General features: G+C 42.4%; 1 protein-coding gene across 3 annotated transcripts in view; it reads right to left on the bottom strand.

The window, feature by feature from the left end:
- The window catches only part of Pls1 (plastin 1), a 76,747-nt gene extending 50,102 nt beyond the window's left edge, over positions 1-26,645 (bottom strand). Inside the window, exon 1 of one of the 3 annotated variants that reach the window (XM_040739810.1) lies at positions 26,536-26,645. The gene's annotated coding sequence lies outside the window, so the exon portion shown is untranslated. Of the gene's footprint in view, positions 1-1,528; positions 1,678-18,304; positions 18,378-26,535 lie in introns of those variants that run through there. The other 2 variants (XM_040739811.1, XM_040739809.1) reach the window with 2 other exon arrangements.
- Positions 26,646-27,848: the final 1,203 nt, after the last annotated feature.

A 27,848-nucleotide genomic window follows, 5' to 3' on the forward strand; every position in this document is an offset into this window, starting at 1 on the left:
AACCTAATAAGGGTTATCAAATATGCTTTGGGTGGTAAGGTGATCTAAACTGAGGATCATAAAGGAATGTTATCCCCAAGTGCCACAAGAACACAATTGAGAGACTGGCTGTTTCATTATGAGAGAGATGCACAAGGATACAGCCTTTGTTGAAGCCTGAGCATGACATAGGCAAAGCAATTTGGATTCCAAAGAAAGCTCCAAGGAAGGCTTGGCTTGGCTTTGTTTTTTAAACTATGTAACATTTTTCTATGGCAATACTTTCTAGGGCTGGCTGGTCCTAATGAGTTTGTTTCCCTAAGAAGAGCCGTGGAGTAACTCTACACTGTAATTCCCAAAGCAGAACAGGTTAAGTCCTAATTTTATACAGAGGTACAAGAGTTCAAGGTCACTACACAGAGGACCATGCTCAACTTCTGAAAGGCCTCTCCAGTTTAAAACTGCACAAGTCCTTGATTCTTTGGCACTGGTACCTATTCAAATCGCCAGTTGTATCACTTTCCTTGACATGCAACATTCAAGACCATCTCAGCTTTATGTGGGCTGGGAACTGCTCGATTTCTGCTTTGGTGAGAAAACAGCCCAACTCACAAACCATCTCAAATGACCAGAGTGAACGGTGACATGCTCACACAGAAACTGTTTAGAAGGAACTCTTTCTAAAAAGCAGATTGTTGTCCCCAGATCAATGCAGTGGCTTAATTCCTTTTTTTTTTTTTTTTTTTCCTTTTGGTAGCTTTGGAGCCTGTCTTGGAATCTTGGAATGCACTTGCTCTGTAGACCAGGCTGGTCTCAAACTTACAGAGATCCGCCTGCCTCTGCCTCCCAAGGGCTGGGATTAAAGGCATGCAGCACCAAAGCCCAGCACTATGGTGAAATTCTTAAACAAGAACACTACCTCCTATTAATTCTGTCTCTTCAAGACTTAGAAGAGCAAAAATGAATAAAGAACTTATTGCAATTTAGACCCTCTCCCCACTGCCCAGATGTGGGAGACACAACACTTCATCACTAGCAATGCCCTGCTCTCAGCTTTAAAAACAAAAAACAAAACAAAACCAGAACTGCAGAATCTCTTCAGGTAGGAAAAAAGGAGTTTTACTTATCCACAATAAAACTATAGACTGCAGGAGCACTTTCACTGGCCCAGAAGCATCAGTACATGCATGTTCTAGAAGGCAACACCAAGTGGATCTTGAGTTACTTCAGCACTCCTCAAATACTACATACCCATTCCTGAAAAGAAGATCAAAATCTACCCAAGAATTATGTGCAATTTTTAAGTCCAACCCAGCATAAACCAAAGCCCTCCTGTCTTATCAGTTTGGAAGACACAATTAAGAATTGTGTGACCATCACACCAAAGCTAGCATTTGTATTGATTATACAAAGTAACTCCAGAGCAAAGGAAGAGTTTAGTGAGAAAAATCTGTAATGCAGCTTAGCTCAAAGTAACAATCGCAGGGCAACACCAGCAGCTGTGTCTGGGATGGCTGCCACTGACAGAGGGAAGCAGCTGCATACATACCTGCTTCCTGAGGTCTTAGCGCCTGACAACTGGAGGTCCAGGGAAACAAACCCAGAAGACTTAAAATTCAATCTCTCCGAGCTGTGCCTGTCCTTGGATAACCATCTGCAAAAGGCAGCGTTTGACCAAAGAAGACAAGCAACTCAGTCTACACTGAAATGAAAGTTCTGCCTATACCACTGATTTTAATCTCAAAAGAATTTGGCCTAGGTAGAAAGGCCAACCTGACACACAGGTGTGGCGTGTATATATATATATATATATATCAAGAGGCAAAACTGTCGATGTCATTACCATGTCTAATCTATTATAGCTAGAGTGCTTAAAATACATTGTGAGGCCTCACCTTCCCTAGGAGAGTGTGCTCACACAGGCTTTGAAATGGAACTGCCCTACGAACTCCCACATTACTTTTATTGTATTATAATTACTTTGTCACTTTAATTGTAAATGCCAATGTTTTTTAATCATGTGAAAAACCACTAATCAATTAGCATTAATTTGTGTTTCCTAGAAAGAATTAAGAAATTGTGTTAAGACAAAAATAAAAAAATAAAAAATCCTAACTCCAGAATCACTGAACTAATTTCAAACAAACATAAACACTGTCTTTAAACAGTAACTGGAAACACTATGCCATCTATGCAGTGTTAAACTAGGGAGAAACTCAAGGGTTAGAGTCCAAGTCTACTTTTGAACTGGCCCAAGAACAGTTTCCTTATCTACTTTACAATCCATATTTATGGTATAGTGGCAGCACATTCTGAGGAGGAAGCCTGAAACATCTTTTATAATGCCTCTATAAAAAATGGACATTACAAAACAGTTTTACAAAATGAAAGAAAAAGTAATTTTGAAATTACAAGCAACTTTAAAACCAAAGTATGTATTACATGTACTTTTAGAATTTCATGTATATGAATGTCAAATTCTAGACATGCAAACTAACCTGTGGTGACAGACAGCAGAGCAGCCGTTGTCAGAACACAGGGATCACCCAGGAATAACATGCAAAGGGACATGAGGTAACTTTTAGTAGCAATGCAAATACTGTGTGTTTCCGATTGTGGTGACTTTGCTGGGCGGTGGTGGTACATGCCTTTAATCCCAGAGGCATGAAGCAGGTGGATCTCTGTGAGTTCAATGCCAGCCTGGTCTACAGAGTGAGTGCCAGGACAGGCTCCAAAGCTACACAGAGAAACCCTGTCTCGAAAACCTAAAACACACACACACAAAGAGAGAGAACTGGAAATCTCACCTTTAACAATCCTAGTTCTACCCACTTACATTAGACATTTTTAGCAAAGTTCTTCTGACAAGAATGCTCTAAGGGAACAATATACACATCTTGCAGAACTTGGATATGTACCTGGCATTACTTAAAGTTATTTTAATTCAATAGTTCATCTCAGTGATTATTAAGTATCTACTGTATCCACTATGTTGAAGGGACTTCTCTAATGCTGCAAAGACTGGTGGAGGAAGACATCACACAGAACTCAAAATCAGCCTTTGAAAAACTGGCAGATCACAGGCATTATTACCTTAATTCAGCAATTGGGGGGGGGACAGATGCCAGATTTTTAACATCTTAAAAAAAAATGTCCCTTAGAATATGTAGGTGTCAAACTTGTGAATATAATGCTTATGGGTAGCTAGAAGGAAGGGCAGAGTATCTAAGGGACATGAACAAAGGTGCATTAGCAGGGCCCAGGGCACGCAACAAACACCTGAAAGCAAATACAATGACTGTAGGAGTGTGCCTCCTTCAAATCATAATGCTTTTCCTGAACCTAAGTTACCAGAGAAACAGTGTAAATTACCTCCTGTTCCTGCACATAGGTAAGGGATGCAGCTCTGCCTGACTTTAAGCCTTGAAACAGACCTGTTAAAACTATTTGAAGTCTGACACAGACTTGATTCTTTTTTTTACGTGTATTGGTGTTTTGTTTGCATTCGTGTCTGTGTGAGGGTGTCAGATCCCCTGGAACTGTAGTTACAAACTGTTGTGAGCTGCCATGTGAGTTCTGGGAATTGAACCCGGGTCCTCCGGAAGAACAGCCAGTGCTCTTAACCGCTGACCCATCTCTCCAGACCTCCAGACATGATTTTAATTTAGAAAAAATATCTAGTTAAGTCACATTTCCTTGTTTGCTTAGGAGTTTCCTATCTTTGTCTTACATAGAGAAGGATTTTGCTTGTATGTATGTACATGTGCCACATGCGTGCCTGGTGTCCACGTAGGCCAGACAGAGTCAGATCACTTGGAACCAGAGTTACAGATGGCTCAGCCGTCATGAAGGTGCCGGGAGGGAACTGGACCCGGTTGTCTGCAAAAGCAACAAGTGCTCTTCACCAGGAGTCATCTCTCTCGCCTCACATTATTCTTATCAACACTAATGCTCCTTGCCCGCTGGAAGCAATAATCACCACTGTCTTCCTTCAAAAGCAGGCAATACATCAATATTAGACAAGGAAATACCCTAAAGATACCTCTAACACAATCCCAGGGTCTGTAAACACAGATGTTGGCAAAGGGCAGGGGCCTTGGGAGAGGGAAATACAGCCTGGATTATCTATGCAGGCCTAAGGGTCTTTCAAACCAGAGGAGGAAAGAGATTCAAGTGCAGAGAAGCTTGACCTGTTGTCCCTAAGCTTGACCTGTTGTTCCTAACTGAATACGGAGGGGAGGGGACCTGAGTGAAGGAGTGAAGATGGCCTCTAATGATGAGAATAACCCCCAGGTTTACACACTACAAGAAGGGGAAATCTCAGGACAGCAACTTCAGCCAACATCAGGAATGAGCCCTGAAAAGATCCTTCCCTCAATCTTGTAGAAAGGAATATAGTTCTGCCCAATATCTTAACTTTGCCCGGTGGCACCTAAGCCAGACTCCTGACCTATAAGTACAGGAAGGTAATAAACTGGTGTTGGTTATACTGCTAGATTCGTAGCGATAGAAGCAATTGAGAGAGTTAATACAGACTCAGGGAATTTTATTCCAGAATCAGCAAATTTTATCACCTTGGCCTTGGACTGATCACAAGAGAGAACAGCTATTACTTGGGGACTAGGAGGTGAGAGCAGGCAAGATGTCTTGGGAGAGGATCAATGCTGTCTTTACAGTTCTCTTTAGAGAGATTTTTCATTTCCATCACATTACAGAAAACATAGGAGGACTGGCTTGGAGCTAGAGTGGTGAAAAAGAACCTGGGATCGACCCTCAGCAGGAAAAGAACAATAACAACAAAAAAAAAACTTAGAAGTTGGGCAAGGGTTTAGTTTAGCATCTTAAGAATGAAAACAGTACAAAAATGCAAATATTCAAGAGTCTGCCAATAATGCCAAGCAAAGGCCTTTATTAAAGATGTGCACCACCACAACATGGATAAGGCCTTTGTCTTATCTTTTTGTTTTGTTTTGTTTTGTTTTTCATGATAGGGTTTTTGCCCTAACTGTCCTGGAACTTGCTCTGTAGACCTGTCTGGCCTTGAACTCATGGAATGTGCCTGCCTCTGCCTCCATAGTGCTGGTATGCACCACTATGGTCTGTGTTATCCTTCTCAATGCATAAGGCCCAGAGATCATCCCTGGTACCTTGCCATTAGGTACTATTCTCATTATAGTCCTAAGGACAGACCAAAAAGTGATAGAAAATGCAGATTCGTAAACCCCGAAGATTTTCCTTCAGAAGTTTTGGGCAGGGCCCAGGAATCTGAACAGGAACAAAATTTGGAAATTCTGAATTTTGTCCTCTAATAAATGGCTGGAAGTACTGAGGCACTCCTATTATATTCTCCCCCAAATACCAGAGAACTCGGCTCCTCTGAGCAAGACTCAAAAAGCAGCTCTGGTCAGAGATCACTCTGGAAGCTAGCCACTCTAAGTACAAGCTAATTGGTTAACTGCATACATAGCTTTGGCGTGATCAGATGTGATTCTGCTCTGGCCACTTAATGTGCTTTGGGCAATTCACACTATTTTCTGTGCCTCCATTTTCTCATTTGCATAAGGGGAGGGAAAAACCTCCCAACCAGCAGTGTTGCTATGGCAGCTTTAGCACAGTCGGTAAAGCGTCTACGGACGATGATTACCAACACACTCCACTTCTACTTTTAGATGAGATCTCAGTAAAATAAGCATTTTGAAATCTTCATGTTCTTATTCCTATAACAGAATCTAGAAGGACGAAATATTTAGTAGAATCAAACATTAGCTTCCATCCTGAACAACATGGGAATCAGGTATTTTCTGAGGTGTATGTGAAAAGGGGGAAATGAGCCACCCACTCTGAGGCTATATATACCAAGAGGGGTGGCAAAATTTAATTCTAAAATTGTTGGCTGAAACAAAAAGACAGCTTCCTCAATCACAAATATCTAGAAAATCTGCCTCTTGTTTTTGGCCTTTGGCTCTTAAGTGCCAACCTCATGGATTGCTTTCCAGGACAGGTTATTTTATTAGCTAAGTGGGTGGGCCTCCATTCTGACTGGAGGATGATTGAAAGTCAACTGAGTGACTTACAGTTACAAAGCAAGTTAAATAATCTCAACTGCCAGGTGCATATGAAGCGCATGTATAATCAAGTCTCTAAACATACCCTATCATTAACACTAAAATGGAACAGGTACGAGAGCAAACAACACAGCAGACACTGGGATACTAACTGCATTGTGGTTAAATGGCATGTAGTTGAGGTCACAACTAGAAAAGCTAAGTTTTAATTAATAAGATTTAATTAATAAAATCATTAAGTGATGAATTTGTGGTGAACAACGAAGTAGGAGATGTCATAAAAGTCAGGTAAAAGCAGCCTTCCAAAATGGCAGTGCTAGTGACAATGTTCTACAATATTCTGGCCAGATAAAATAGAAGGTTTGTTACTGGGTAAACTGAGGCCTAAAGTTAGGTTTCTGTTAACCAGGAAACTCCCTTAATCCATCTGTAAAAGTCAAATACCTTGGACAAGTACATTCGGTCCCAGGTCAACCTAAGGAGCTTGCATCAGCTCAAAGACCCTCCACAATGCTTGGCCGCCATATAAAATCTTCTCACTTTCCCACCATTTTGCTCCTCTCTGCCCCTGAGAAACAGCCTTGGCAGTTTGATCCCCGAAGAACCTTTCTTCCTACCCGTGGAGTGCTCTGGTTGAGTGGTTTCATGTGTCCACACTTGTAACACACAGTTCTTTTTGTTCCCCCCTCTGTATCATTTAGCATTGTCTCCTTGCTTATGTTCATTGCCATGGTGGATAATTTTATGTCAGCTTGACACAAGCTAAATCATCGGAGAGAAGGGAATCTCAATTATAAGATTAGGCTATAGGCAAGCCTCTAGGGCAGCAGTTCTCAACCTGTGGGTCAAGACCCCTTTGGAGATCCTTTTCACAGGGGTCGCCTAAGACCATCAGAAAGCACAAACATTTACATTACAATTCATAACAGTAGCAAAATTACGGTTATTAAGTGCCAATGAAAATAATTTTGTGGTAAGGGGGTCACTATAACATGAGGGACTATATGAAATGGTCACAGCATTAGGAAGGTTGAGAAACACTGCTCTAGGGCATTTTCTTAACTGATGATTGATGGATCCAGCCTCTTGTGGGTAATGCTATCTCTGAGCTGGTGGTCCTGGGTTCTATAAGAAAATAGGCTGAGGAAGCCAGAGGGAGCAAACCAGTAAGCAGCACCCCTCCATGGCATCTGCATCAGCCCCTGTCTCCAGGTTCCTGTACTGCTTGAGTTCCTGTCCTGACTTCCTTCAGTGATGAACAATGATGTGGGAGCATCAGCCAGTTAGACCCTTTCCCTCCCCAAGTTGTTTTGATCATGGTGTTATATTACATAAACAGTATCCCTAACTAAGACAATTGCTCATCGAATCTTTCTCTCCTTATTCTTAATAGAAAAAGACAGAGACATCAAAAGGTAAGAAACTTGAGTTGATGGCACTGTCAGCATTTTGTTGGTTGACACAGGGTCTCACTGTGCAGCCCCAGCTGATCTGGATTCCCTATGTAACCCTCAGAGTGTTGATCCTCCTTTTCGCCCTCTTCAGTGCTAGATGACAGGCACGTGGTACCAGGCCAGGCTCAGGAGAAGACAGTTAAGGAAAAGTATCACTAAAGCACCTGAAGAGAACTAGTTTAGAGCATTCACGTTAAAACGTATACTATGAGCTTAGCTCAGTGTTAGACTTATTTTCAAAAATGGCAGCCAACAGACAGACTTGCACAGTCTTAAATTGCATGTGTATAGATCTATAATAGCTACTTCTCTCATTGCAAACGACAGTAGTAAGCAGGGAGAGTTTATTTTGGCCCAGTGTGAGGGTACATTCCATCGTGGCAGGGACAGTATGGTAGCAGGAACATAAGGTGACTGATAAAATCGTATGTACAGGCAGGAATTAGAGAAAGATAAATGTTTGAGCTCAGGTCACTTTCTCCATTATATTTGGTCCGAGACCTCACCCTGTGGGATGATATCAGATGCTCTCTCCTCAGTTAATTGTTAAATTACATGAATTAGTACAAAACAGTGAGCCTGCGCATAAAGATACCAAATACAAAGCTATGTGGTTAGCCAATTAGTTTGATCATCAGGACTGTCACCTGAAGGACTGTAATGTGAAAGAAGTAAACTTGATTGTTACTCCTTGGAAAATGTAGCCATATCTGGAAATGAAAATCAAATTGCTAAATCAATCAACTACAGACACGTTGGAAGCGTCATTAGTTTATAGCAAAACTCACAATTGATTAGCAGGTTATTATCACTAAATATTTCAGTTCACTTTTCCATCCTTTCAGGAGACTTGTGGCCAGTTACTAGTTCATGGTCTGACATGATGAAGAATTAAGGAGAGAGCTAACAAACCCTGGTGAGTAGGTATTATATGGAGAAATGCAAACCTTCTCCTCTGCTGCTAGATACAGCACCCTTGGGAAAGTTTGGCAGTTCCTTGAAATGCAATTGCCATGTGACTCAGCATTCCCACTTCTGGGCACTACAAAAGCTCACAAGAAGTAAAAGCAGGGTCTGCAGAGACAATTTAGCAGGAAAGAGCAGTGGCGCTCTTCCAGAGGACCCAGTGTCACAGCCCAGTATTCACATGGTGGCTCACAACTGTCCCTAACTCCAGTTCTAGAGGGTTCAACCCTCCTTGGGCCATCACAAACAGGGTGTACAGACATACGTGCAGGCAAATACCCATATATGTAAATTAAGAAATGAAAACAAAGCCAGGCAGTGGTGCACACCTTTAACCCCAGCACTTGGGAGGCAGAAGCAGGTTGATTCTCTGTGAGTTCTAGGCCAGCCTGGTCTACAAGCTAGTTCCAGGACAGAGAAGTCCTATTTCAAAAGACCAGAAAAGGGAAGGAAGGAAAGAAAGAGGGAGTGAGGGAGGGAGGAAGGGAGGGAGGGAGAAAAAGAAAACAATGTGCTTTCCTAAAAAGAAATCATAAATGTTCCTAACGTCATTGCCTATTAGGACTGTGCAGCTCAAACTCTGCCCTACTCTGAGTCTCTTCACGTTGCACAAAACAGTGGCTCTTAGCCCTGGGTGACTCCACTGCCTTCATTTGAACACAAGGCCCAGAGAAAGAAGAACTTCACATCTTGTTCATGCACATCACCTGTTTGGCATGAACCATAAGACATGGACTGACAACTTATTCATACAAATGAAAAGGTTAACACCTACACACTTATCAAAGTAGACTACTGGAACCCATTCTATGGGGCTTCAGTCAGATTCAGCTGACTTGCTTGGTTTGTACCTGAGAGGGTGAGTGTGGATTGAGAAACAGTAGGTAAAGACGAGAAGAAAAAGATAGAGACACAGGATAGAGTCAGGGGGGTCAAGAGTAACCACACCTCAAAGCAAGTCTCTTGTTATTTAGATAAGACATCCACAACCAAGATCAAACATCCTACAGTAGCCACGCCTTAGACCTTTAGGTCTTATGACTTTAACCTTGGAAGAGTAAGGACAGCTTTGAACTCTCTGATCTTAAGTCAAGATGAAGCTGAGTTATCTCTCTTGGCCCCAACAATAGACAGGGCATGCACAGGCACAAGGGCATATTAAAATCATATCTAGAGGCCGAAGAGACAGCTCAGAGCTTAAAGTACTTACTCTTGCAGAAGACAGGGATTCAATTCCCAGCACCCACATGGTAACTCACAACTATCTGGAACTCCAGTTCCAGGGGATCCAACATCTTCTTCTTAACTCCACAGGTATCAGGCATGCATGTGGTGTACATATATACATGCTAGCAAAACATTCATATACATAAAATGAAATAAATAAATCCTAAAAAGAAATAAACTTTTTTAAAAAGTGTGTGTGTGTGTGTGTGTGTGTGTAAGAAAGACATAGAAACAGACAGACAGGCAGATACCAGCTTCATGTGCTTAACGACCACACCAGATCAAGAAGGGAGCAACATTCTCACCTGGACCCCACAAGAAGAGCACATCACACGGCAACAGCAATACCTACACCAACCTGTCATCCCCACTATTCTGGGACACTCAAAGGCAGAACTCCTGAATGTCCCCAGGGCTTTAGCTCAGGATGGTGCTCTCTAGAAATGTAATCTACCCATCCATTCCTCTGTCTACAAGCTCTCTGGATTCAGTCCTTCATCTCTGTCTCTGCCTCCAGCAATCCTCTTTGAACTCTGTGTTCTTTTAATCTGTGCGTACTGTCTCAAGGAGAATGTACGGCCTGAGTCCTTCTAGTGAACCTGTGTCTGCCAATGGCCTTTTAGTGAGCCCCTTGTTGCCAATGGCCAACTACCAGGAGGAATCTGGACTACTTGGTAAATTGTAGCCAATGAAACTGAAATAGGCTGTGAATTTATTATTCAGTAAATTCTGCCATTGTAGAAAGATGCAAAAAGTGTGTTTGTGCTTGTAACATGGCATGCTCATGACAATAGCTTAAAAGAGGAAACTCCAAGCAGACTATCAAATGGATTTTTTTAGTGTGGTGCAGCCATAATGGAATATTACAGCCATAAGATAAGTATTAATGTATACTATAACATGGTTGAATCTTGAAAACATTATGTGATGATAAGCCTGTCACAAAGGGGTCATGTGTCTGTGGTAGGCATGGCAATGCACACTGAAACAGGCAGGAGAATCAGAAACTAACCATCCCAGCAGGAATGAAGATATGCTAAGACAAACTCTGTCTCTCCCTTCGGCTATCAGACTATTAATACAATGGGCCCCAAGATTATGGAGTTTCCCCAGAAATCTCCTACTGGGAGAAGGAAAGGCTGGGAGCCTGGTGTTAGCCAGAGCCCAGGAGGTAAAGGCTGAGAACTTAGTGCTAGTCACAGGCCAGGAGCAGACATCACACAGTTCTGATAACTTATCAGACCACCTTGCAGGAGACCCAAGCAGAAGACAATGAATGATAATGGACAGGATTACATCTTGACTGGAACTTCTCAGCTACACATACTTATCCTCTGTGTAAACCTAGATCTCCTGTTAGGACCTCACAGTTGGACATGGGTATCACTAGAACTTTTTGTTCCTCTCCCCAGTGTAACCACAGTGAGAAGATCTTATTTTTCTGTCTCTATTATTTGCTTTTTTCCCTTTTTCTTAAATAAGACTATTAAAAATGTGTGGCTGGTCTAGTTTGTTGGAGCTACTGGGGCTCAGAGTCTGACCTTAATGATTCTGGTAATAAGAAATTCAAGGCCATCTTCAGCAACATAGGGTTTGAGGCCAGCCTGGGCTATAAGAGACCAACTCAAATACATACATACACATACATACACACACACACACACACACACACACATAGGATCCTAGTAAAAGTATAAAAAGCGTGGGGACAGAGGTGGTGAAGACGGGAGATTTAGTTGGAAAAGGGGGGGATGCTAGTAAGTACAAGGCAAAGGAACTATTTTAAAATTGACCATCTACTTTAAATTTTGTGTTTTGTTTGTTTGGTGATACGAGGTCTTCCTATATAGCCTTACCTGGCCTAGAACTCGGTATATAGACCAGGCTGGCCTCAAATTCAGTGAGCAGTTAATATGAAACCTCTAATTTCCCTGCAAAGTCCTGCTGCCTGGTTGTGTGACACTCCACTTCAGTGCCCAAGTCCATAAAAGAATGGAGAGAATCCGTGCATTAGGAAGTTTCAGTGTGTCTCAATGTCCTTATTAGATTAAATGAACACAAATGACCCAAGGCCCCCTTCACAGGATATGGCTTCACTGATACTTAACATTCACTTGCAAAAACGAGTATTTTATATGGCCCCTTCGAATACTGCTTCAAAATGCAGTCATTCCCTCTTAATTACTAGAAAATTGGGCCAGTGGGTAAATATGTTTACTGCAAGCCTGACAACCAGAGTTCGATTCCCAGGAACTGCATAGTAGAAGGAGAAAACTGACAGTTATTGTCAACTAACCCCAATATGTACAGGACAATGGCAAAACACATACACACACAAACACACAAAATAAAGAAATATAATGCATAATAACTAAAAAAGAAAAATCATACTATTGTCCATTCCCCCCTTTTAAAGCATTCTAATCACACTGGCAACATGAACCTTATAAAAATATTTCAATTAAGGCTCTGCCTTCTACAGCACAATACATTTATTTACACAGGAAGATACAGAATAAAGAAACTCTTGGTTCTCCATTCACTTTCAGCAGGAAAATTAATTGTAGCAAACTACTGCATTAATAAACATTTCTTTAAGCATTGCTATAAGCTACTCTCCCAGTCACTTTCAATTTGGTTTCTCTCAACACAATAATACATTTATTTTCAAAGGTGAAATAGTTTCACATGCAAACATTATCTCCTACATGTCAACTACTGTTACTATATATTAATTTATTCGTATTTGGACTTGATTTAGAATAAATAAAACTGCAGTAATCCCTACTATTGTGAATTCTAGTTATTTAGTTCACTCTATGGAAATATTAAAAGTACCTCTCAGGATTTCCTGTCAGTAAAGCCCAGATGTGGGCTTAATAATCTAATGTTCCCCTCATCATGAAAGATATGTTCCAAGACCTAATGAATGCCAGAAACCGTGAGCAGCACTACACCACCAAATCTATAGTATGATTTTCCTATAGAACTTTTGCTGAAAGTTTAATTTATAAAGTAGGTACAATGTGGTGGTTTGAATAGGAATGACCTCCAATAGGCTCACATACTTGAATCCTTGACCACCAGGGAGAGGATTATTTGAGAAGCAGGAGGTGTGGCCTTGCTGGAGGAAGTGTGTCACTAGGGATGGGCTTGGAGGTTTCAAAAGCCCACATGAGGCCCAGTCTCCCCGCCCCCCTGCCTGCAGATCAGGATGTAGACCTCTCAGTTACTTCTCCAGCACTGTGTCAGCGTGCATGCAGCCAGGATGTAGACCTCTCAGTTACTTCTCCAGCACCGTGTCAGCATGCATGCAGATCAGGATGTAGACCTCTCAGTTACTTCTCCAGCACCGTGTCAGCATGCATGCAGATCAGGATGTAGACCTCTCAGTTACTTCTCCAGCACCGTGTCAGCGTGCATGCAGATCAGGATGTAGACCTCTCAGTTACTTCTCCAGCACCGTGTCAGCATGCATGCAGATCAGGATGTAGACCTCTCAGTTACTTCTCCAGCACCGTGTCAGCGTGCATGCAGCCAGGATGTAGACCTCTCAGTTACTTCTCCAGCACCGTGTCAGCATGCATGCAGATCAGGATGTAGACCTCTCAGTTGCTTCTCCAGCACCGTGTCAGCATGCATGCAGATCAGGATGTGGACATCTCAGTTACTTCTCCAGCACCGTGTCAGCATGCATGCAGATCAGGATGTGGACCTCTCAGTTACTTCTCCAGCACCGTGTCAGCATGCATGCAGCCAGCCTTGCTCCCCAGCATGACAATAACAGACTAAATCTCTGAACCTGTAAGGCAGCCTCGTAAAATGTTTTCCTTTGTAAGAGTTGCCTTGATCACGGTGTCTCTTCACAACAATAGAACAGAAACTATGACAAATTCACAACAATGATCAACAATGTCAAGCAAATATGCTGTAATGTAAACCATATCAGTGTTCTTAGTCATGGTGGCACACACCTGTAATCCTAACACTGGGAAGTTGGAGGCAAGGAGCCTCAGGAGTTCAAGTTCAACCTTGAAGCCGATACAGCAAGTTCAGGGACAACCTGAGCTATGGGAAACTCTCTACCAATGTGTCTCACTTCATACGCCGTTGCCTGGTGTATGGTAGGCTTCTCATAAATTGATGAATGGGAGAAAAAGTTAATTAATAAGTGGCAGATATGCCTCTCCTACTCACACCCTACTCACATACTGTGGTGGTCTGATTAAGAATGGCACCCATAGGCTCACACATTTGAGTGCTTGGTCATTAGGGAGAGGTGCTATTTGACAGGGATTAGGAGGTATGGCCTTGCTGGAGGAAGTGTGTCACCGGGGGTGGGCTTTGGGGTTTCAAATGCTCAAGCCAGGCCCAGTGTCTCTCTCTTCCTGCTGCCTGTTGATCCAGATGAAGAACTCTCAGCTACCTCTCTAGTACCATGTCTTATTACATGCTACCATGTTCCCTGCCATGATGATAACAGACTGAACCTGTAAGTCAGCCCTAATTAAATGCTTTCCTTTAAAGAGTTGCCAAAGGTCATGGTGTCTCTTCACAGCAATAGAACACTGACTAAGACTCATGCTTAATACTTTATTGCATCTTCCATATAAGAACAAGGTCTTTAGCACCTATTTTTGTACTATAGTTGTCTCCTCTTATTTGTAATTTCACTTTCTATGATTTTGGTTATCCATGCCAACTGCAATTCAAAAATAGGAAATGGAAAATTGCAGAAATAAGTCATAAATTTAAAATGAATATCATTCAGAAGATTACATGAACACACTACTGAAATACTACAACAATCAATCTAGCAGCCAAGGTGACTACTCAGTGGTAAAAGGTGAGTAGTAATCAGAGCAAGGATGTTCTGGTCAACCACACAAAATTTCGTGCTGATTTTTTTTTTTTTTTTGGTTTTTTGAGGCAAGGTTTCTCTGTATTGTTTTGGAGCCTGTCCTAGAACTTGCTAAGTAGACCAGGCTGGTCTTGAATTCACAGAGATCCACCTGCATCTGCCTCCCGAGTGCTCGGATTAAAGGTGTGCGCCACCAATGCCCAGCTCATGCTGATTTTTAAATAATCTCTTGGGTATCAGCAGAGGTCAGTAGTAGCCTAAGGCTGCATCATGATACAGAGGCTATTCACCTTGCTTAGGTTTATCAAGGAGGCACTGTACTCAATTCCCTTCACCAAAAAGGATAAACTCAATAAAATATCATATTTTAATAGAGTTTGTGTGTGTGTGTGTGTGTGTGTGTGTGTGTGTGTGTGTGTGTGTGTGTGTGTGTGTGTGATATGTGATGTGTGTGGTGGGTGTGATAAGGTATGTGTGGAGATTGAGACAACTTTCAGAAATTGGTTGTCTCCTATGGTGGGCTCTGGGGGTCAAACTCAAGTCATCAGGCTTGTACAGCAAGCACTTTTTCCCTCTCAGCCATAGTGTCAGCCCCACAATAAAGTATATTTTGAGAGACAGAAAATACACAAACACCGATTTACTTATGTGTCTTTTGGAATCAAAGCTGGTTGTCCTTTTAACTAGCTTTTAATTCTTAGAAACACCTAGTAATGAATTAATTTGAATAAGCCCTTAAGTCACTTTATATACACATTAAAATCAGAAGCAGAAAAAAAGTATTTTAGGAGCTATTTCCAATGGTATTATCCACACATGAGTGTACTATAAGAATGAGCGTAACTTCCTACTAAATACTTACAGGGCATAGAGGAACCTCTAGTCTGGTAACCCTGGGATAAGCCTATGACTAAGTTACAAGATAGTCCTATGACTCAATACAAGCTACAGAATAATGTCTGAATCTACTACCTTGTACTCCCAACAATCTCTGGCACTAGAGGTCTTGCCATGGGCGGAGCCTACCCTTCTCTGTCCTACCATCCATCTGAGGTTCAGCCAGCCCTTTGGAATTCTCTCCTCATTACTACTCCCTGCTATGATTTAAATATGGTTTCAGTGTATTGCCCAAAAGGTCACAGGCTGGAAGCTTGTTCTCCAATGAGGCTATACTGTGGTTAGAACATTCAACAGATGGTGCTTAGTACAAGATAATAAAGGCATGCAGGCACTACTCCCAGAACAGGATAAATGCTTGTCTCAGAGTCAGTCACTTCTCTCAAGAGTGGGTTGTTACAAAGAGGGGCTACCACATCAGGTCCTTGGGCACATAACCAATTCTTATAGGTTCTTACAAAGTCAAAGAGGCTGTCACCTGAGGCTGCCTAATCTTTAACATTCAACCTATAAAAATGTGAGGGAAATAACCCACGTTTCCTTATCAACTATTCAGATTTGGGTATTTTATTAAAGCAAGAGAAAACAAATTAATAGGCTCCCCCTGCCAACCACTCACCAGATGAGGAGCACCTACCCACCCTTTAATGCCTACATTAAATGCCCTCTCCTCACTGAGGACATAGCTCGGTGGTAAAGCAATCGCCTAGCATGCAATAGCCTGGGTTCAATTTGTGGTACTACAAAAATAAACATCCCTTCCTCTACCCTTTTCTTTATGTTAAGTGCGTGTCAGAAGAGAATCAGAATTCCAGAATGTGAGAGAAGCCATTCTGGTAACAGACTGGAAAGGAATCTGCTACGAGTGAGACTGAATTTAAAAGTAATGAATTCATGAGTGTGGTGGTTGACGCAAAAACCACAGCTCTCCTCTAAAAGGAAATAAGGGATAGCTAATTCTGGACCATTTGAGAGACCATGTCCCAAGAACACAGATTAGGTTGCCCCCAGATTCCATGTTCCAATGTGGAAGCGGTTTCCCAAAGTTTTTATGGTTTTACAGAACAGAGAAAGTCATAAATCAAGGCGAGCTTAAACACCATGGGCAGGTAAATAAGAGAGGTGGGTACAGGATGGGGGGAGCTTTCCTATAGGCTCAATGCTATCTGACCACACTCTGGCACACTTAGCTTTTGGGCTGGTAGAAGTCAGTTGCCTGCTAAGTCAATAGATCCTAAAAGGTTTTGTTTTTTTTTCCCTCAATGCCAGTATTTAGCTGAGATAAGGTAACCAGCCCATGGGCCTGCAACATTCCAATCTCTCCACAGCACTGAGACCTAATCAGCCAGTCGGCTACCAAGCACACAGGCAGGCTCCTTTCAGTTTTCCTTCACATGCAGGTGCAGCCTCTCTTCATTCACATGGCAAAGGAAAACTTAGGACTGGCTAACATTCTGCCTATAACATCATTATTCCCTGCTTTTACCCAAGTATGCAGTGCAAAGGAATGAGTATAGCAAGCTGATATAAAAAATGTATAGTTTATGGAGAAAAAGAATTATACCTAAAGCCATGTGCTGAAAGCACAGTGGTGAGCATTAAGAGAGCCCTTCTCTCCACATTGGGAAACAGGAAAGGACAAGGCCTCACAGCTCAAACTCTCCAACTTCAGGAACTTCAAATTCATTTGAAGAGAGCTAAGCTCAGTAGGCCTAAAGCGCTCTCTGATCTTCAAATGCAGCTGTAGCTGGTGCTTCCCAGGTCAGCACACAGAAACTGCAGCAACCACGGTGCAAAGGGCCCAGGCTCCAATCTGACTTAAGTCGAGAGTCCTAGAGTCCTGTCCCGTAGTTCTAGAGCTACCAAGGCTAACCACGGTGTGGCCGTGAGAGGCCATTGTGGGAAACTGACAAAGAACCTCAGGCTGCAATGAGAATCCTAGGTTGTTGGAAAGAGTCCAGAACCATAGAACATCTGCCAACAAAAACAAGGTGCGTTTCCCTGGCCATCAGCCTCAGCATCATCTGGGAACTTATCCTCCAGTTGGTTAGGATCAAGGTATACTGTATGCAAGTATGAAATGTCAAAGATTAAAAAAAGAAGCAAAAAAATATTTTTAAAGTTCAGAAACTCCAGAGTTAAGACACAGAAATATTTTTTGTTGTTGTTTGTAACAAGTTTTCTAGCTAATTCTTATGTGCCACCATGCCTGGCCCTCTTTGGGTTCTTAATCTTGGTAATAAGTAAATTTAAGAAGCCGAGCGTTGGAGGTGCATGCCTTTAATCCCAGCAGGCTGGACCTCAAACCTAGATTCATCTTGCCTCTGCGCCCTGAGTGCTAGGATTAAAGGATGCACGACCTGGATTAACGCTGAAGAGAAGAGATGAATCTGATGTTCTAATTTTTGGAGCATATCAGAATGGCATGCCTCCACCCAGAACTCGAAGTAGATTCCTATAAAAGGGGCTCCAACCTCATCGGCCTACAAGGTTCTTTGAACAACTTCTCTTCTGAGTGGGTACCCTAAAACCATTAGGAGATGTGCTAAAACTAGAGAATAATCATAGCCCATTTCCACCATGAAAATGCAGAGATCTAGTTCCAGAGTTGTTCACTGTTAAGTCTCAAACCTGGTACATATGGTGAAGGTGCCTAGTTAACACATCAAAGTGGACCTGGCTGCCAGGTTCTCCCAGCATCCCTCACTCCCTACCTGTTACAGGGTTTGGGTGGCATAATCCGCCCCCTACCCTAGACTTCACCAGCCCATGTATTGGGCTGGGCTTCCCTCCCCAGCTTCTCTTCCCTGTATAATCCAACCATTTTGGTTACTGCCCCTTTGTCTACCCTTTACCTTGGCCTCTTGGACTGGCTCTGCCTTCTCCCTCTCCCTCTCCTCACATGGTCCAGCTCAGTCTGGTCATGTCCACTCTGTAGTCTCCCAGATACTCCTACCTCTGGCTATGCTCTCCTTTTTATCTACAATGAACCTTCTCCTCCAGCATACCAAGGAGCAGCCACGTTCTTTCCTTTTTTTTTTTTTTTTCATTCATTCACAGTATGAGATTAGTATCTGGACTGGAATCTGAATCACATACTTAGGTATTATAGCTTCAAAGTAAAGGAGCTCATTTAGGAGGAGAAATAACAAGGAACTAGGAACCAGTCTTCAGGCATTTCCAGTGCCCAGCAAAGATATTCCCAGAACCACTGCTCACAGCTAAGGCTAACCACAGAACACATGCTAGAATTCTCTGTAAATGTCAAACAAATTTCACAGAGAAATTATCAGAAAGAGACATGGAGTGACTGGAAAAGCACTAAATTCAAGGGCATGAGACTGAAGTTTCTAGACAGGGTTCTATACACTTGTCTATCACCATAATAGACAAGTATGAAACCCCAATTTTTTTCAAATGTAAAATTAAAAAACACAGTATGAGTTTGATCTCTGCCATTTCCAAGTTGGGTAACCGCAGGTAAGCAGGTTATTCTCAAAATACTAGCCACTTACCAATGGAAGGCAGCAAATTCACACATAAAAAAATTATAGCTATCAATAAAAGCTTTTCCCTTATATCTCCAGTTTCAGCTTCACATTCACTATTACTTACTGAAGGTTTCCCCTCTTCTGGGGTCAGAAACAACCACAGACTTTGACCTCCCTTGTACAATTCAATTGATTTCTCGTATTCAAAGTCCGTACTGCCCCAAAGGCTCTTTTTGATGGACCATTAAACAGTGAGAGATTTTTCAAGCTTTTTCCACTGATAATTACCTTGGGTTTAAAGGGCTGCTTAAGATTAAGATAAGGAGCTCTGTGAGGTAAGATGGCTCAGCAGGTAAAGGCACTTCTTGCCAAGGCTAAGGATGGAGTTTGACCCCCCAGGTCCCACGTGGTGGAAAGATAGAACACAACCTGCACTCACGCCCTGTGGCACATGAATGCATACACACAGAATGAATCATAAAATATAGGCTGGTTCCAATTATGCACATGTATAAAAATGCCATAATAAAAAGAAGAAAAGGGGTGGGGTTGTAGTAGCTCTATCTCTGATAGCTCAAAGCCAGCTAGGTCTAAGAAAGAAAAGCAAGAGAAAGGATCAGCCTAAGCCACACAACACTCTGAAGGGTGAGACTGAAGGAGGGCTGAATGGTCAGGGGTTCAAGGCCAGCCTCAGGTACACAGAAAGTTTGAGGCCAGTCTGAACTATATGAGACCCTGTCTTTAACAAAAGAAAACAAAACACACACACACACAAACCACACGTGGGGTGGAGGTAAAGAAAAGTGCCATTACTGTCTTCTTTCTGATATTAATTCACTTGTATGACAACCAATGCTAAAAACATCACTGAGATTTATTTTACGAGCTGATTTTCACAGTTGGCACCACACTGACCTGATAATAAAACTCTGTAAGAACTGGGCCACTCTTTAAAAATATGCCCTGGACCAAATGGGTGCCAGTAAACCAAACTGAAGGAAAGAGGTAGGAAACAGGGCCTTCGCAATATTAAAAAAAAAAATCTGAGTGAACGCTCCCGTGGAAGGGGGTCAGAACCTGAGAATTTCTGGTTCCTTCACAAAGGTTATAAACACTAACTTGGTATCAGGCTACTGGTTCAATTATATACTAACTTGATATTGTCTTCCCACCAAATTATTGATGAGCATCATTAAGACATTCAGCAGACTCATTCAAACCTCAAAACTCTAGTTTGCATTGATTTTCATCTATACACAGTACACAGTAAGTATATATTTATCACCAAGGACAAAAATGGAGAAAGAAAGGAATCAATATAACTATAAAAGATAGCATTTAAGACCAAGGGAACTAATACAAAGAGCCGACTCATGTCATTGGGCACCCACCGTAAGGAATCAGCTCTGGACCTACCTTTCACTTGAACACTTTAACCTTTCCAACTATGGTAACAGTAAGCGAATGCTACCTTACCTTCCAAGGTATTCAAACTGCCTGATTAGTACTGGTTTTAGGCCACACACTGCAACGCCTCCACTCTGGCCCTTTCTGTTGGGATCTGTGAGCAATGACTTACCTGTGCAGTACTGAGGGCCTGAAAGCACATTGAGTGGAGAGGTGGGGTCTGATGAGAAGATATTGGTACAAGAAAAACCATAATGATGTCTTAAATCTAAACCAAACTCTATTTTGGCAATATTCCTAAACCCTTTACTTCTTGGTTTCAAAAGACTGCAGGGACTTTCGTACTGTCCCTTACTATTTTTGTTACTGTTTTTGAAACAAGGTCTCATGTAGTAAGCATCTTTGAATTAGATGTGCTTTGTAGCCAAGGACAACCCTGAGGTTGTAATTCCTTAGCCCCTATCTCCTCTGTGCTGGTTTTCAGGCCAGCACCACTACACCTGGTTTATACATCAATGAGCATCAAATCCAGGGTCCTGTGAATGCATAGCAAGTACTCTGTCAACTGAGCTGTTTAATTGCTGTTTAAAAAAAAGTTATTTCCTAAATCTGTATCTTTCAGCAACTTAAGATTTCCTTAACAACATAATAAAGTTGGTTTCCTCTAGTGTCTTTAAACACATCTCCAAACCCTTGGCTTTTTGTCCCCCCTCAACATATACACTTACAACATCACTAAATCATCTACCTCCTCTACTAAAAAAAAAAGACTATAGTTCCTCATGCTTTCTTCATGATTAGAATCGAACCCCCCCCTTCTCGCTCATGTGTATGCATGTGTGCATGTGGATAGGTAAGGGGACAACTTTCAGGAATCAGTTCTCTCCTTTTACCCAGTGGGTTCTGAGGATTTGAACTCAGGTAGTGAGGCTTAACAGCAAGCACCTTTACCTACTAAGCCACCTCGATAGCCCCAGAGTGGATCTTTTAAAGAAAGCATGCCTACGTAATGAGTTGTCATCCAAATATTTTTGTGGTTTTTCTGGCAACTAAATTGCTTTAAAACTCAAAACAACACCAAAAACTCTCCATTTATAAGGCTGGGATTTAACTCAATCATCCAGTAAAAAGAAAAATCAGTTTATCTATTATAAAAGATAAGATCCTCTTCATAACTGGACCCTAAGAATGAAGCTATCTAGATCTGTGCAAAAATATTTTCCAATAAAATGAATGGGGTCTGGTTTTTTTTGTTTTTGGTTTTTGTTTGTTTTTTGGTTTTTCGAGACAGGGTTTCTCTGTGTAGCTTTGAGCCTATCCTGCTTGCTCTGTAGACCAGGTTGGTCTCGAACTCACAGAGATCCACCTGCCTCTGCCTCCCGAGTACTGGGATTAAAGGTGTTCCCCACCAACACCCAACTTACAAATGAATGTTTTAAGAAGAAAAACATCCTGCCAATCTATCGCTTCATTATTTCTGTGCCCACAATACTCTTAAGACACTATTTGCCAAAGAAAACACTAAAGAACAATTTGCTTTTACAGAAACCATGCACACACACCAAACAGACTCTTCCAGACACAGGAATAGTGAACAGAAACAGAATGATCAAAGTTGACACAGACTCATATCTCGTGTGACCTTATACAGTAGCAAAGTTCCCAGCAACTGACATTATATAATCATTTTATAACCAATAAACATGGGTATAGTACAAAGACCTCTTTCTCTTTCTCCTATTTTCATCATCACCTGCAGTAAAATGTTAATTCCAAACCATATGACATGATGAGCCTTTGGATGTTAAAACAACAGGTGGAGGCCAGAAGCCACCGGACCTTCTTCAGACCCAGATTAAATGCCTGGGAAAATTAAATGCTGGGAAATTCCAATCTGCCTTCCATTTTAAGATTCTCAAGAGAGGACTGGTGGTTCATCAGAAGAAAAAGAACATATTTCCTCACAGGCAACTCAGTAGATCACCTATGGTCAAATCTTGGGCCTCATGACAGGGACTATAAATTACCTTTCCCTGAACTGACACCTAACCCCAACTACTGACTCAACACACTCTCCAGTCTTCCCCCTCTCTCCCTCCCCCCCCGCTCCATGTGCCCACGCACATGGGTGTTTTGCCTGCATGTATGTCTCGTCTGTGTACCACTTGAGTTGCATGCCTGATGCCAGAGGAGGCCAGATCCCTGGAAACTGGAGTTACAGACAGTTGTGAGCTCCATGTGGGTTCTGGGAATGGAAGCAGGGTCCTCTGGAAGAGCAGTCAGTGCTCTTAACCTCTGAGCCATCTCTCCAGCCCTTCAAGCTTGGGGATGCACAGAGGCCCTCTTCCGTTAAGGATTTTCCCTAGGGTTTTATGAACACAACCCTTAGGCCTGAAACTAAGTCCGGCACATAATTCAGAAGCTTCAATAAAAGGATTGTTGGAAAGAAAAATACTTACAAACCTTGGTCACCCAAAGTTGCTATGTTCTTACATAGGTGCATGTCTTACCTGCAACTCCAGAGGTACTGTGTGGATCACTACCCTCACCCTGTACTACCCAAAAGAAAGCCATGGCCAATCAGAAAGAAACTCTTTTAATGTTCCATGCCAAAAAAAGACTATTGTCTCTTGTCTCTAGGAATGCTTCAAAGCAAAAGTGATACAAGAGAAAATGAAACAAAAATAACTATCAGAAAGATCTATTACTATTTTTTTATTTCTCAAACTGAAGTTTTGCTCATGGAATAATGAAAGCCGTGGCCTTTGACCACTCTAAGCACCTGTTAGAGCACACACAGATAAAGACATTTGATTGTTTGAGCTCTCAGGTCTTGAAGTCAGGCAGTCCTCAGGTCAAATCTCATCTCAGTCACATGCTGACTGTGTGGCCTCACACAGATAATTTTTAACAATCTAAGTTTCCATTTTCTCATATGTAAAATGAGGGTAATAATTGTGTCTACCTCAAATGATGCTTTGTAAAAAGTTAAGTGTTGTCTGGTGTTTAGAAAACACTATAAAACTAAATACTAATACAGTATTATTTTGAGAAAGCTACATATATACCATGAATGTCAAGGGCAAGAATGTGCCCTCCATCAGTTCCCTCCGTGTTGTGTGTAGCTCAACAGAAAGATTGTGTTTTGATTTGCAAAATAGACATTTGTAACATCTGTCCCAAGGCAACAAGTACATTCCAAACACTTCTTGAGCTAGATTTAGGTTTAGAATCATTTCGTTATTTTTCTAGGGAGTCTGGTGATACTTTTGTCACGTTCTCTCTCACAGTGTCCCATATGCTGGATCAAAAGGACCACTCCAGTATTCCTTTCTCTGAGATCATGGTTCTCAAATAGTGGAGTATCCTAAGAGTACAACACCCCACTGTCCAAAGACTCTAGGCTAACCTGCTTTTCTTTCATCCTAACAAGCCAAGCCAGCAATGGCCTTTCTAGACTGCTCCCAGGTACAAACTCCCAGGTTCCCAGCCTCACCCAACACCACTACCCCAACTCACAATCCGTACATCTGATTATAAATTGACTAGCAATTCTGTATCTCTCGTTTCCTCCATGGACACAAGGAGTTCCTCCTTTACACAATGAGGTCATGGGCTAGACAAAGTAATATTGTGTAGCTTATAGCCATAACTATCCATCTTCTCCATGTCAAAACACAATTTATTTATCCATGCAATAACTGTTGAATATCTGATGCAAAATAGTGTCATCATTGTAAGGGTGGAGTGTCATATTATTGTCCCTCAAAGAGTTCATCTTCTGGAATGAGAAGTATGACTAGTACAACAGCAAGACACAGAAAAGAAACAATGTTTCCATCAGAAGTGCTTGCAAGATTTCAAAGATATTATAAGCCCACTACCAACACACCAATCCTGAAAGATTTCAACACCTCTCCCTTCTCTCCATATAATTTTTTACCACGTTTTCATTTTACATAATTTCTTTTTCTTTTGTTTGTTTTTAAACAGGCTTGAAACCACCATGTAGACCAGATAGACCTCGAACTGGCAGAAACCTTTCTGCCTCTGACAACTGGGTCCTGGGATTACAGGTGGGCATCGCATGTGACTTTTATGCCATTTTTTAAAAAGTATTTAAGTGTATGAGTGTTTCAACTGCATATATGTCTGTGCACCAGGCACATGCTGGGTGCCAGCGGAGGTGAAAAGAAGCCATTGGATCCTTGAGAATTGGAGTTACAGATGTTTGTGAGACAATACATGGGTTCTGGGAATCAAACTAAGGTCCTCTGGAAGCGCAGCCAGAGCTCTTAACCACTGAGCCTTTTCTCCAGTCCTGCCATTTCTTAAATCTGCGTTCTCCACTTTGCATTTCTGATTACCCCAAGTCCTAGAGGACACTCTGTGTTTTCACTCCATCTTAGCGCTCCCAACCAATCTGTGATTTCTGGATTCATAAATCACTCCAACTTGCTTTTTGTATTGACTGATCTCTTGTACTGTTCTAAGGTGACCTCTCTGCTACCACAGAGCATCCACGCCAAATCCCCTCAAATGTCCTTCCCCACATAAACAGCAGCTGGAAGGAGTCTGAACTTAGTACTGGGTGGGATCTTTAAGTCACACACTTTCCGGAATTTACACACCTAACAATTTTCCGGTCAGCAAACAGGAACATGTACTAAAATACAACTCAAGAAGCTGTATCCAAAGAGGAGAACGGGCAGCACAGACAGAAGTCATAAAATACTACTGGTTTGGGAAAAAGAGAGCTAGTTGTCGCTGCTGCTATCAAAGGAAACTACCAAGAAGAGGCAATGCCTGAGCGATGAATTCAAACAAAGGGACACAAACAAGCAAAGAAAGGGCACAGGGTTTGGTTTCCAAGCCCAGCAAACCGTGGAGTTTGAGCGGTGGGTCTCTGCGAAGGAGTGCATGAGCAACGAGTAAAGTAGAAACAACTTCCTGCCTCAATCAGATTGCACGGGAGACGATGAATGAGAGCGCAAGCTCAATCATCTAACCAACACCGAGGAGAGGATCGGAGAGGCCAAGTAAAAGATCCCTGAAATCAGAAAACCAGGTTCCCAGGCCCAGCTTTGCCCAGAGGGGCTTGTGCGGGCATAGCATAGCCAGACACCTAACCTCCCTGGTCTCAGCTTTCTCATTTGTAAACTGAAGCAGTTGAACCGGTTGACCTCGAAGGCCCCTCAGTACCAAACTAGACCAACTGTATATTATTTCTGCTGTTAAACATTCATCATGGCAGGAAAATGAGGGGAGTTCCCTGCAGTCTCCTCCTACCGTTTGTTATTCCTCAACTTTGTTTCCTAAACTTATTACAGTTATGTGCCTGGCACATCACAAATTTAACACTTTCCTATAGAATTTCACTAATGAATTAAATTTAAAAAGGAGTTGATTACAAGAGGTGGGGGTGTAATTAAACGCCCTTGTTTCACCTTTGTGGGACCAAACCATCTGTCTCTGTATTCATCTTGAAATTCTAGTTATGACTTTAAAGTCCTCCAAGAAACGTGTCCATTTAGTGTTGGTCCCATACATACACAACTTTAAGGGTAAAATACATGTCCCTACAAGCCATAAAATGTAAATAAACAGGTTATCTCCATCTTTCCAATATTACCCAGTAAAGCTTGGGGGGGGGCAATAAGGTTGAAAACAGGTTTTTGTGTTTTGTTTTGTTTTGTTTTAATTTGTAAAGCCTGTACTTCACAATGCAGTTTGCTGAGCCGCACAAAATTCTTGGCACTGACTTTCACTGAGGACTGACATTTTTTTATGCTGCATCCAGAAGCCCCAGGGCACCAGGAAAGGCAACAAATCCAGGAAACACGGATGCAATTTCATTCTGCCCCTATTTGAGCCCATGTACCAGAAACAGGCAGAGCAGTCACACAACTCAAAGAGAAACGCAATGGCTCAGAAAGCCTCGTCAAACAACCACGCAAAGTTTAAAACTGAAAACTTGGGACCCTCCCTTCCTAGAAGCGGGGTATCACGATGCACTTCTCGGGCAGTGGTGTAAGCAGCTGCACTCGGGACTTCACACCTGAGCGCTAGGCTCCCCCACGCAGGGCAGGAGGTGTCTGGGGCGAGGAATTGAGTCCCACGCCGAGCGCCGCTAAGCCAAGCCTCCCTCTCCCGGCCCTCGCCCGCGCGCGCGTCCCGGTACCCGGTACCTGCGGCGATCTTCCGGCAGCTCCTGCCCGCGATGCCCGCGCCCGCTTGTCCGCTCCTCTGCAGCTACCGCTAGCCCGCCTCTTAGCCGCGGCAGTCCCGCCACTGCGCATGCTCGGCCCGCATCCCGGCACGCACGCTTGGAATCCACTTGCCAGGTTTTAGTTGCTACACCCAGGGGAGAGGCAGCCAGACCTTTGGGTTCAGGTGAAAGGAGGCTTGGAGAAGCTGGGGAGGATTAGGAGAAGTGGACAGGCTCTGCAGGGCGTCATCCCTGCTGCCCACACTTTACCAAGCCCAATTACGACCATCTGCACCCCTGCAATGAGTTTAGCACCGTGATTCTCAAAAAAGGGGGCATCGGGATCACCCGGAGGTTTATTCAAACAGCTCTCAAACCCAGAGTTTCTAAGTCTGTCTGTGCATTTCTAATGTGTTGTCAAGAAGCCTGTGCCACTTAGAGTGCCTACCACTTTTGAAAAACGCAGCTTGGAAGACAAGATATGTATTAAAGTAAAACACTTTCTCTCTTCCTTCTCCCCTTTGGAGAATTCAGGTAATCCTTCCTCTCCATTTAACGGCCACACCTATTTAAAATAAATAACAAAAGCCCACACTCAAACAAAGGTGGGGTCTTTTCCTAGAACATGTGAGTGGAGCAAATGGAATGCAGCTTCAAGAGTTCTTGTATCCCTTCCTGGGAGCATAATCCATGGCTGTGCAGGGTACCACAGCACCCCTTTGCTGCCCTTTGACCTAAGGTCCTACGTGCCCCTTAGGATCTAGTCTAGAACTGATACAAAATAAGGTAAGGTAAAGAATACGGCTTGAGAAGGTGATTGAAATTGTTTAAAGTCCAAAAGAACTGGATGAGTAAATAAATATGGAAGTAGACCAAAGAGGAGTAAGAAAAGGATTTCTCCCTGCCTACAAAACCCTATAATCGAAAATCCCATACATAAATTTAACGTTTTAATCTGAGCTCAGATCTACAAGAGGAATTGTGTTCTCACAAAATATTTACTTAAACTAAACATGTATGAGCAACTTGACCTAGACGCCCAGACATTTCATTCTTAGCTATTATTCAAGAGAATTTAAAATATATAATCACACTTGAATACTAATGCAGCAGCATTTCTTTCTTTCTTTTTTTTTTTTTTTTTTTTTTTTTTTTGGTTTTTACGAGACAGGGTTTTTCTGTATTGTTTTGGAGGCTGTCGGTTCAGCCCAGCTTCGAACTCACAGAGATCCGCCTGCCTCTGCCTCCCGAGTGCTGGGATAAAGGCGTGCGCCACCAACGCCCGGCCGCATT

The sequence above is a fragment of the Mesocricetus auratus genome, unplaced genomic scaffold (assembly GCF_017639785.1).
Source record: "Mesocricetus auratus isolate SY011 unplaced genomic scaffold, BCM_Maur_2.0 Super-Scaffold_100691, whole genome shotgun sequence".
Lineage (NCBI taxonomy): Eukaryota > Metazoa > Chordata > Mammalia > Rodentia > Cricetidae > Mesocricetus > Mesocricetus auratus.